The sequence below is a fragment of the Homarus americanus genome, unplaced genomic scaffold, assembly GCF_018991925.1.
Source record: "Homarus americanus isolate GMGI-L3 unplaced genomic scaffold, GMGI_Hamer_2.0 scaffold44060, whole genome shotgun sequence".
In the NCBI taxonomy this organism is placed as follows: domain Eukaryota; kingdom Metazoa; phylum Arthropoda; class Malacostraca; order Decapoda; family Nephropidae; genus Homarus; species Homarus americanus.
In genome coordinates this window covers 4,408,998-4,421,320 of record NW_024756871.1, presented here as the reverse complement: position 1 = coordinate 4,421,320, position 12,323 = coordinate 4,408,998, and positions in this window count along the sequence as shown.

Here is a 12,323-nt window from a genome sequence, read left to right as displayed (position 1 = left end):
GAAGGCCCCTGGGAGCGCCGCTGTCCCTGTCACGGCCCCTGGTGGTGCCACCGCCCCTGAGAGGGGCCCTGGAAGCGCCGCTGTCCCTGAGAGATTCCCTGGGGGCGCTAGCACCCATGACAGGGCCCCTGGGGATGCTGACGTCCCTAGGAGTGCCCCTAGGATCGCCGATGTCCCTGGGAAGGCCCCTGGGACGCCAGCGCTCCTGGCGGGGCCCATAGTGGAGCTGCTGTTCTTTGGGAGGGCCCCTGGGAGGGCGCCCTGGGAGCGTCACTGTCCCTGAGAGAGCCCCTGGGGGCACTGCCGTCCCTTGGGGGCTCCTGGTGGCGCCGCTGTCCCTGGCAGTTCTCCTGGGGGCGCCACTGCCCATGATGGGGCCGTTGGGGACGCCACCGCCTTTGGGAGAGCCCCTGAAGGCGCTGCTGTCCCTGGGAGGGCCCATAGGGGCACAACCGACCCTGGCAGTGCCCCTGGCGGTGCCACCACCACCGGCTGGGCTGCTGGGGGCCCACATCAGATTACACTGTACACCGTCAGACTCTCCTGTACACCGCCAGACTCCCTGTACACCGTTAGACTTGACTGTACACCGCCAGACACACATTTACACTGACGGTGTACAGGGGAGTCTGGTGGTGTACAGGAGTGTCTGACAATATACAGGAATGTCTGATGGTGTAAGGAGTGTCTGGTGGTGTACAGGAATGTCTAGCGATGTACAGGAGTGTCTGACAATATACAGGAATGTCTGACGGTGTACAGGAGTGTCTGGTGGTGCACAGGAATGTCTAGCGATGTACAGGAGTGTCTGACAATATACAGGAATGTCTGACGGTGTAATTAATGTCTGGCAGTGTACACGAGTGCCTGGTGATGGAAAGGACTGTCTGACAGTGTACAGGAATGTCTGGCGGTGTACAGGAGTCTCTGGTGGTGTACAGGAATGTCTGGCGATGTACAGGAGTGTCTGGCGGTGAGTAGGAATTCTTTGGCAGTAAAATGAACAGTGGAGGGAGCAAGAGGCAGTAAAGTGAACAGGGAAGGGGCAAGAGGCAGTAAAATGAACAGGTAAGTGGCAAGAGGCAATAAAATACCCAGGGGAGGGCAAAAGAGGCAGCAAAATTAACAGGAGAGGGACAAGTGGCATTAAAACGCGCTGGGGAAGAGGCAAGGGGCAATCTAAAACGCTTAGAGAGGGAACAAGTCTAAACACCCTGACCGACACCTACTTGACTTCTCACTTATGACCAAAACTATACACGTGTTTTTTTCCCACACCTGAAGCTTTAAAAGTTCCCGAATTAAAATTTCTTAAAACAAGTTAGCACAGTTCGTTTACTCTATATAAATTAACAGAAGTAATAGAAATAAGAAATCTATAGAAAAACAAAAGTAAAAGACTTCGTTGTCCTATTGGCCAAGTGATCTTACTAGCTGCTACTAGTGACTAATAGGCGGTCTTGACAAGGGCTATTCTCTATCGTGTCGTCTTTGAAGGGATTACAGTACTAAGCAACTAAGGTCTTTTAAGCGAGTAGTTTAGAAGAGTAAATTAGTCGCTAAAGAATATTGTTGATATTTGCTGCATTAACATCTAAGGTCTTTCACCGGAGTTGTTGGAGTTATATACTGCACTAACTATTGAGGTGTTTTGAGCGTTTCTTTTAGGAAATAAACGAATCATCGGATGTGTAACTTAAATATTGTGGGGGGTTTTCGGTTTATTTCCGGTTTTTCGTAGTTTAATGAATTTTTTTGCGGTTTATTGCATTTTTTGCGGTTTATTGCAGTTTTGTGCGGTTTATTGCAGTTTTTGCGGTTTATTGCAGTTTTGTGCGGTTAATTGCCTTTTTTGCGATTTATTCAACACTAAAAGCGAGCAACACGTATAAAATTATTGGTTACCTTTAAAAAGTCTCAAGTTCGAAATGTCATGAACTATTTCCTTTGTAATTTGTGTCATACATCTCGACTAATCTAACTTTCTTGATCAGAGGTTACAATTAGGCTCAGCTTGTACAGTATAACAAGTTGGTCTGATGTGTGTTCATAAAACTTGTTGGAACTATTTGAAGGTTAAAACTCTGCTTAAAAAATGTTAACCTCGTCACCAATAATAGTTTTCAATTGTTTAGATACAGTTTAAGTCATTGTGTTTTTTTTTTATGTTGGATTACAATACTTACGATAATCTGAAACTCTACGTAAGATAAGATTAATTACGATACTAGGGAGAGTAAGTAGTTATTTTACACATTTACAAACACGGTAGTGAGGGTAAACAGGGCTAGTGGACTATCCTGAACGGTGATTGTAAGTAGAATTATATGAGTTCTGAATTGGTTAATTAGTCAGAGCCCCAAAGATTAGGGAGGGTCAGCTTCTTACCTGCTGCTTATCAAGGAACCAATCTCGTTACCTCACTGGTTTGATCTACACATTGAAATAAAGAAACTTAAGAAAATACCATAAAAAGTCTATCGATAAGATTACGACAATGTTGATGTAAGTAACTAAAATCACGAACCTCAGCTACTTAAAACACGTAACGTAATTTAAATGCCACGAGAACTATAGTAAAGAGAAATTATTATACTTCAATATTTCTTTATAGATCACTAGAAGGACACGACAAAATCTGTGTATTTAACTGAGGGACGGTGTGGATCGAGGGTACATAGCCTGACACTAAGTTGAAGACTGAAGTACTTACAACACCAGAGACACGTTGAAGAGCCTTACTGTGGTGGTGGTGGCGGTGGTGGCGGTGGTGGTGGTGGTGGTGATTGGACTGAGACGAGCGACTAATCACCCAACTATATGAGTAAACGTTACCTTAAAATATAAACACAAAGCTTTCTTCCCTCCTTCCCTACCTCCCTCCCTCACCTCCCTCCCTCCCGTCTGCCTTTCCTCCTACATCCTTCCCTTCCTCCCGTCCTCGTCTTACCTCCTTTCCTTCCTCTTTCCCTCATCATTTTCTTCCCTATCTTCCCCTCCCCACCTCATTTCCCCATCAACCTACCTCCCAATCCTCATGTACCCTTAAGTCACTCTCCCACCACCAGCCACTATTACACACACCCCCCTTTCCCCTATCTCACCCCTCACCCTCCTTCCCCTTCCTTCCTTTCTCTCCTTCTCCCTCCTTCCCAGCTCCTGCGCCTCCTCCTCCCACTTCCCCCTCCTCCCTCTTCCTCCTCCCTCCCCCTCCTCCCACCCTTTCCTTCCCTCCTCTTTCCCCTCCCTCCCTCCCCCTCCTCCCGCCTCCCTCCTCCCTTCCTCTCCTCCCCCTCGCTCTGAAAGGCTTTAAAATTCCTTTATTCTACAAAGTATTATTATCTACTCGGCTTAGTAAATTAGAAAGACTAACCTTTTTTATTTTCTAAACTTTTGTAAACTTCCAGGAACTTTTTCTCGATCACAGCATCTTAGAACAGAACTTCTTGATTGGCTACGATGATATACACCTGTAATTAATCTTTACCTGAGAGAATATATGATTAATCTTAAGAGAAGTGTTTCTTAAGTCGTATTTTTATTGATCTTTATTAGTATGTGTGTGTGTGTGTGTGTGTGTGTTGACCATTATTGTGTGTGTGTGTGTGTGTGTGTGTGTGTGTGTGTTCTCCTTACCACTGTAGGAGTATCACCTACCACCACCACCACCACTACCACCACCACCACCACTCTACCACCACCACCACCACCGCTCTGCCACCACCACCACCACTCTACCACCACCACCACTCTACCACCACCACCACCAACACTCTCACCACCACCACCACCCACTCTGCCACCACCACCACCACTCTACCACCACCACCACCACCACTCTACCACCACCACCACCACCCTCTACCACCACCACCACCACTCTACCACCACCACCACCATACCACCACCACCACTCTACCACCACCACCACCACCACTCACCACCACCACCACCACTCTACCACCACCACCACCACTCTACCACCACCACCACCATACCACCACCACCACCACCACTCTACCACCACCACCACCCTACCACCACCACCACTCTACCACCCCCACCACCACCACCACTCTACCACCACCACCACCACCACTCTACCACCACCACCACCACCACCACTCTACCACCACCACCACCCTACCACCACCCGCCACCACCACTCTACCACCACCACCATACCACCACTTTACCACCACCACTACCTACCACCACCACCACACCACTCTACCACCACCACCACCACTCTGCCACCACCACTCTACCACCACCACCACTCTACCACCACCACCACCACCACCACTCTACCACCACCACCACCACCACCACTTTACCACCACCTCCACCACCACCACCACCACCACTCTACCACCACCACCACCCTACCACCACCACCACCCTACCACCACCACCACCCTACCACCACCACCACCACTCTACCACCACCACCACCCTACCACCACTTCCACCTCCACCACCACCACTCTACCACCACCACCACCACCACTCTACCCCCACCACCACCACCATTCTACCACCACCACCACCTACCACCACCACCACCACTCCACCATCACCACCATTTGGCCATAACACAAAGCTGGCTCCTGGCACTCTACCCATAGTGCCAGTCAGTGCCACAGTCTTAGCCTTATGGGTAACCACTGATTTCCCTAGATGGTAGTTAATCATCCCTGCCATGGTGGTAGAGGAGGGCGAAGCTTGTAGGGAGATAAGGGTGGTAGGGGAGAGAAGGGGGGGGGGGTTGAGGGGTGGTAGGGGAGAGGAGGGGTGGTAGGGAGAGGAGGGGAGGGAAGGTAGGGAAGGAGGACAGTGTGATAGTGTAGGAAGGAGAGCGTGACGATAGAAGAGAGAGAGGGGGGGGGGGGAGAGAGAGAGGAGAGAGAGAGAGAGGCAAATTATACAGGTGTTCCATTTGTCATCGTCTGCCATTTGTACTACACGCCCAGCGGCAGGTGTGTTAGGTACAGGTGTGTAACCACCACCAACTACGACCACTAACCACCACTACCACCACCAATAACCAAAACACAGCCAAACATCAATAACTAAACCACAACCAATCCCAACTAACGACCGACCAATCACACACCCTCCTTTCATCCACCCTCCTGAAGAGCTGTAATAACACCCGTAAACATACAAGAACATCCTTAATTCCGGGTCAGAAAGAAAAGAAGAAAAAAAACACGTGATTTATACATCAAGTTGTATATATACACCATAACATATTGCATGATTATACAAACTGCAGGCCACAGGGATACATTGCATGCTATGTAACTTCTGGCGAGCGATATGAAGAGACACATTACAGAGCTCAAGATTACGAGGGCTTTGTAACGTGTACCGGCGATACGCCTTCCTGAGCGATACAGTTACCATGGTGATACATACATACATACATACATATATATATACATACATACATTGCATTACACTACATACATTACATACATACATACATACATACATACATACATACATACATATAGATTACAGATAGATAGATTGATGGACAGACTTCGAGAGAGAGAGAGAGAAAGTGAGAGAGAAAGAGAGGGGAAGGTGTAGAATCAAACCCCAAGTCCCTCCCTCCCTCCCCCTCCCTCCCTCCTCCCTCCTCCTCTCCCCTGTCCCTCCTCCTCCTCCCTCCTCCCTCTCTCCTCCTCAACTCGTCTTCCACCACTATAAACTTTTCTGCCAAATGGTAGGTAAAAAAATAAAAACTTGACAAACTTTGAGGTTTCATAAAATTACCAGCACTTGTCGTAACTTTTTACCAAGATCTTCACGTCTAAATTTTTCAGAAACGTTGAGAAGTCCGGATGGCTGACAGTGAGAAGTTCGGATGGCTGACAGTGAAGAGTTCGGATGGCTGACAGTGAGATGTCCGGATAGCTGACAGTGAGAAGTCCGGATGGCTGACAGTGAGAAGTCCGGATGGCTGACAGTGATCAAAGTTTTGATGACATTCGTGTGTGTGTGTAATAATAATAATAATAATTGACGGTTTATTGAAAAAGTTCTGCAGCCCGAAGGCTGAAAATATACATTGGACATAAATGACTTATTACATACATTGGTGGTTTAACAAAAGCCTTCATTAGAGAAAGGTAAAGGAACATACAGTGTGTGTGTGTGTGTGTATGTGTGTTTATATTGTTTATATGTGTATAATTAGGAGTATTTGTGTTGTATGAGTGAGTACGTATCAGTATGTATCTCTTATGTGTATGAGTATGTGTCAGTCTGTTTGTATTATTTATGTGTATGACTGTATATGTATTTATATATATATATATATATATTATATATATATATATACAGTACAGAAAATCATATATTTCTTTGCACCACATAAAATCAGCGTCTGGTTACAACTCGCTAACACTCGGGTTGATCCTAGTTAAGTATAGCGATTCTTCCTAAACTTAGTGGTGGAGATACATAGCGAAAGGTGCTAAAAGTTCGCTAACTAATGGCGCTATTTTCTCCTCCCGCGTACCAAAGCAAAGAGACTCGGATATCAGTGGTGAGAGAGGAGGGGAGAGAGAAGGGGAGAAAGGGGGGAAGAGAGAGGGAGGGAAAGAAAGATGGAAGAGAGAAGAGCGAGACAAAATAAAGAAGGTGAGGCAATTATTCTTCCCCTCCACAATATCCCTCCCTCCACTAATGCCTCCCCTCTGCCCAACCTCCATTCACCTTACCCTTCCCTCCACCTACTCCTCTCTTCCACCTACTCCCCCCATTTACTCCCAACCTTCCACCTATCCCTCCTTCACCTATCCTCTCCACCTCACACCTCCCTCCCGTCCCTCCCTCCACCTCCCTCCGTCAGCTCCAAGAGTAAGGGTTTGTGTTGAAAATGAATATGATAATAAGAGTAAGGAACAGTCGTATGTCGGCAGTGTTACCAAGTGTTGTGTGTGTTGTGTGTGTGTGTGTGTGTGTGTGTGTGTGTATGAACGTGTTTGTGTATGTATGTGCACTAACATGTGTATTCAATATTCACAACATTTCAACCTTAAGCAATCTGGAAACAACATCAACACCAACACAACAACAAACTTCTAGCCAATCACACATTCACACAAAGAAAAACACAAATTCTTATTGGCTATCGAGACTATTAACCCCACACATCACTCGACACCACAAACACACTTCCCATACACTACACCTCAATCAATAAATCATAATAAAACCGTAAGTACACATATAACGAATTGAGGTGATCACGTCAAGGGTTCTGTAACACATTAAGGGGTCAGCGTGGGAGGTGTGACGTGGTGTTTGTTGTTTAGGAGTCAAAAAGTAAGCGATAAGGGAGAGAATTTGCACCACACGCCGGCCCCTCAGGTAAAGGGGTCAGTTTGGACTACAAGGAAAAATTTCAATGTGCTGGAGTTTATATTTGGTCGCTGAGGGAAGAGAAAAAATAATATGTTTCTTTCCGTTGTTTTGTTTTTTCCCCCACGAGAGTCAGTTACTAGTTGATGGGATGTAATATGAGATTACCTGAAGATTAATCACCTTAACCTAACCTTAACCTAACGTAACATAACCCTCTTTCCAGGTAGTCTTAGGATGATTAATTACCAGGTGAAATAAGGTAGGTAATCCACAACATGTCGTATTTTCTAAGTTTAAGAATACATAGTAAACATTATCATCACCCATAAACCTAATTGCCTCTTTAGGGACAGTCAGACTACAGCAAAACGCCCACTGTACCAAAATACAAAAAAACACTGTAACCACTTCACTACACAACTGTGATCTTGTCCCCTCACCACTAAAGTCATGATCTATTCACAGCTGGGTCGACTAGAAGTGCCCCGACCTTATACCTGTGACCCTAAGGACAAGAGGGGAAGAGTGGAGCGATGTTTCCACTCGGCCACAGCGAACCCCAAGCGAGGAGCAGTAATGGTTAAGCTCAAGGTCCTTTGTCCTGTTAAGTTTTGCCTTTCAGTGTGAGTATTTTGTGTCAGGGAAGGATGAGTGTTTTGTTGTTTTAGTTACATGAGAAAGAGAGAGAGAGAGAGAGAGGCAGACAGATCGACGAGAAACAGAGATAGACAGAGCCAGGGAGAGAGACAGGCAGACAGACAGACACAGAAAGACAGATTGAAAGAGAGAGAGAGAGACGAACCCACAACAACAACTACTGCACCAAAAATCTTCCTATAAAACAAAAAGATTCTTTAAATTAATAGACCGAGGAAAGAAATGGGTCAGAGGCGGAGGAATACACCGTCATATATCAGGTAAACTATGACCTCTAGCAGTAATCATGAGTGATGAGGCTCAAGTCCCACGATTGTATCCCAAAACACTTTATTTACTACATATACTCCCCCTCTCCCTCCCCCCACCCAAGCTGAACTACCATCGACCCAGCTAAGAGTAAAGGGGGTGTATGGCTTACTCGAGTGTGACCCGTTTCAAGGTTGGAGGCGAGTGTGACCCCCTCTGAAGACTGGAGCAACACCTCTATATCTTCCCACGTTATATAACCTAATAATCCATATCCTAGAAACATCATCAATTTTTCATATAAATATTACGATAATATTTTTAGGAACCATTAACATCCCAGAGCAGCTAGTTGGATTTTTATATGTGTTAGAGTATCAATATTTTCTTTTATTTATGTGATTTCTCAGAAGGTATCGTATGAGTCAACACACACACACACACACACACACCCACACACAGTAACGTAACACTAGGAACATTATTTTCAAGTCGAAGTTATGTAACACAAGTCAAAGGCTAAGCGTGACAGGGACTAAGGCGCGTTACATAATTCATTGTATCAAGGGAGTGTGACGTGAAGAAGGTATAAGTAAGGCGGGTATAATGACCCCCTTGACCTGACCACAGTACTTGGATAGGAAGTATTCGTACTAAAACAGTGGATTTGGTTGGGTTGGGTTAGGAGGGAGGGAGGGACGGAGGGAAGGAGAGGGGGGGGGGGGAGGAAAGGGTGGGGGGGGGGTTATTAAGGATGTGGCTGACCTTTCTTATGATCCTGATAGAAAGAGTAATGGAGTGAATAAAGGAAGGAAGGAAGGAGGTACTCGGTTCATGTGAGTAATAGACCCGCGGTAATTGGTCGGTGGTGCCGCTAAGTGACGGGGCAGAGCACGAACCAGGCACCTTGCTCTGGTGAAGGAGGGAGAGAAGGAGAAGGGGTTATGGGCAGAAGGAACAGGAGAAGGGTGGCAGGCTAGAGAGGAGGAGGGTGCAGGAGGGGGAGGAGGGGTGGTGGGCAGGTGAGTGGAGGAGGGGGGGAGGTGGCGGGAAGGAGGGGAGAGGAGGAATGGGGGCGGGTAAGAGAATGGAGGAGGGAGTGGGGTGAGGGCAGAGGGAACAGGAGGGGCGGGAGGGACGTGGAAGGAGGAGGGGGTGGCGGAGAGTAGGGGGTTATATGTGTCTAGAGATGCATGGATATACATACATTACCGGATACATATATAAGACATTAGGGGTACTGACACATATTTATTGAACCAAAGGGAGAAATCTCTCTCTTCTCTCTCTCTCTCTCTCTCTCTCTCTCTCTCTCTCTCTCTCTCTCTCTCTCTCTCTCTCTCTAGGGTAATCTAATGTTTGTTTTCTCCACCGCCACTTACACCAACAACACCCACCAACAAGACCACCAACCCCCACCACCATAATCAACAACACACTCCAACACAACAACACACTCCAACCCCCACAACACACTCCAACACACCAACACACTCTAACCCCCACAACACACTCCAACACACCTGGTAGTTAACATTACACAACATGTTACCAGACACTTCCGCCTTACCTGTCCCTCAACATTGACATAATGAACGCCACTACCTCACCTTCACCACACCACTTAATGACGAATTCTCCGCCAGACGAACGATCGCCAAACTAACTTAATTATAATATCTCTCTATATATTATTACACCGCTTCAGGTATCTCTCCATCTCTCTCTCTCTCTCTCTCTCTCTCTCTCTCTCTCTCTCTCTCTCTCTCTCTCTCTCTCTGCCGTGACAAGAGGATAATAAACACAGCTTCCACTTCCACCTTCACAATACAGTAGGAAGTGTTCCCTCTCCCTCTCACCTCCCTCTCACCTCCCTCTCCTTCCCTCTCCCCCGACACCTTTCAATCGGGTCGCTGTCACTTGGAAACGCTGTTGGTAATTACTAAGGAACATTTCGCTATCGGGAGGAGAGGCAACCCTCTCTCTCTCTCTCTCTCTCTCTCTCTCTCTCTCTCTCTCTCTCTCTCTCTCTCTCTCTCTCTCTCTTAGTGGTAAATTACAGGTGAGGGAAAATATTAAAAGGTACATGTAATTAGTTGGTTTACCTGAGACTAATATTCACCTTTTTTTAATTATTATTTCTATTTTATTGAAAGAAATCATTTACCTGAGTTTTTTAATTAATATCTTAGGTAGAAGTAAAATATTTAATTTATTTTCTTTATAATTAAGTAAATGTTTTTGAGGATTTAATCAATTTTAAACCTTACGGGACAGAGGCCAAGTATAATTTGTAAGTGTGTAGTATGTGTAGGTGTGTAGTGTGTGTAGGTGTGTAGTGTGTGTAGGTGTAGTGTGTGTAGGTGTAGGTGTGTAGGTGTGTAGTATGTAGGTGTGTAGTATGTAAGTATGTAAGTGTGTAGGTGTGTAGTATGTAGGTGTGTAGGTGTGTAGTATGTAAGTATGTAAGTGTGTAGGTGTGTAGTATGTAGGTGTGTAGGTGTGTAGTGTGTGTAGGTGTAGTGTGTAGTAGTGTAGAATGTAGATGTGTAATGTAAAGATGTGTAAGTGTGTATAATATATATATGTATTTAGTGTATAAGTATGTAGCATGTATGTAAATATGTAGTGTGTATGTGTACCCCGTGTAGGTGTAGAGACACAGTGTAGGCAACCAATATCACACCAGAAACTCAATGTGTTCAGAGAAATAGCCTTCAGAATATAAAAGACGCGAACCGATTATTTTTATAGATTCACAGTAACATGTTTTACGTCCAATGAGATTAGCTTAAAGGGGACGTGTCTTTCAATACGAGGTTTATTCTGATTTATCGAGGTTTAATCGGAGTTATGGAGGTTATTGATGTATTTAAGGGTTTATTTCGGGATTATTCGGGATTGTTTTGGTTTATTATGGTTTATGTGAGTTTAATCGAAGTTATTGAGGTTTAGGAAGACTTATCAAGGTTTAATCGAAGTTATTGATGTATTTAAAGGTTTATTTCGTGTTTAGTCGGGATAATTCAAGTATATATACAATATAAAATATAAACCTAGACAGTGTACGTATATAAACCATACTAAACCAATCTAAGAAACGGAAATAATAAACCCATTCGTTTTATATTTCCACTCGAATCATTAATCTTACTGGCGTTAAGTAATTGGTATGTGTGTGTACGACTAGGCACATGATTGGCTGTTCTGCTAATCACCCAATGATTTCGAATGCTGATTAGACGTAATTCGAATCAGTCAAGAGTGATTTAGACTGAGATTGGGAAAAGTGGTAGACGGATAGACAGACAAGAGGAGACGGTGGAGGGACGTAGGTACTGTAGGTAGACAGAGAGAGAGAGAGAGAGAGAGAGAGAGAGAGAGAGAGAGAGAGAGAGAGAGAGAGAGAGAGAGAGAGAGAAACACTGTCGCTTTTTTTTTATCTCCAGGGAAAGGAAAACTTAGGTCAGGTTAGGAAAAATGAGAAGAGGTGGGAAAAAAAAGTGAGTCCCGTTTTCTAAAAATTGTTGTCACTCAGGGGAGACTATGCCACTCTCCACCACTGTCATGGATAATGGTGAAAGTAGCTGCCAAAGGTGCTCTGTCCTCCGATGTTCACTCAATACTAGATAGAAGCGTTTATTAGTTGGATTTGATAATAATGTTTATATGTAATTTACAGGGTGGTTAATCTTCAGAAAAGATTCTCCCTAGTGTGAAAACCAAGGCAGCAAGTCAACAGAGTGTGGAAAGGAATGGGTAGATGGAGGGATGGTTAGAAGGATGGAGGGATGGTTAGGGGGATAGGGGTAGGAGGGTAAGGGGTATAGGGATAGAGGTGGTGTTAGGGGGGATGAAGGGGGGAATTATGGGATGAAAGAAGTATAGCAGTATGAATCCCTCGTATCATAACAAGATGTGGGAGCTCCTCTGGCTGTGTTACCCAGCTCAGAGGTCCCTGCCAATCACCCTTGAGGAAGAACACCGACAGAATGATGCATACCAACCACCGCCACTCTCCTCCCTCAGATCTAACA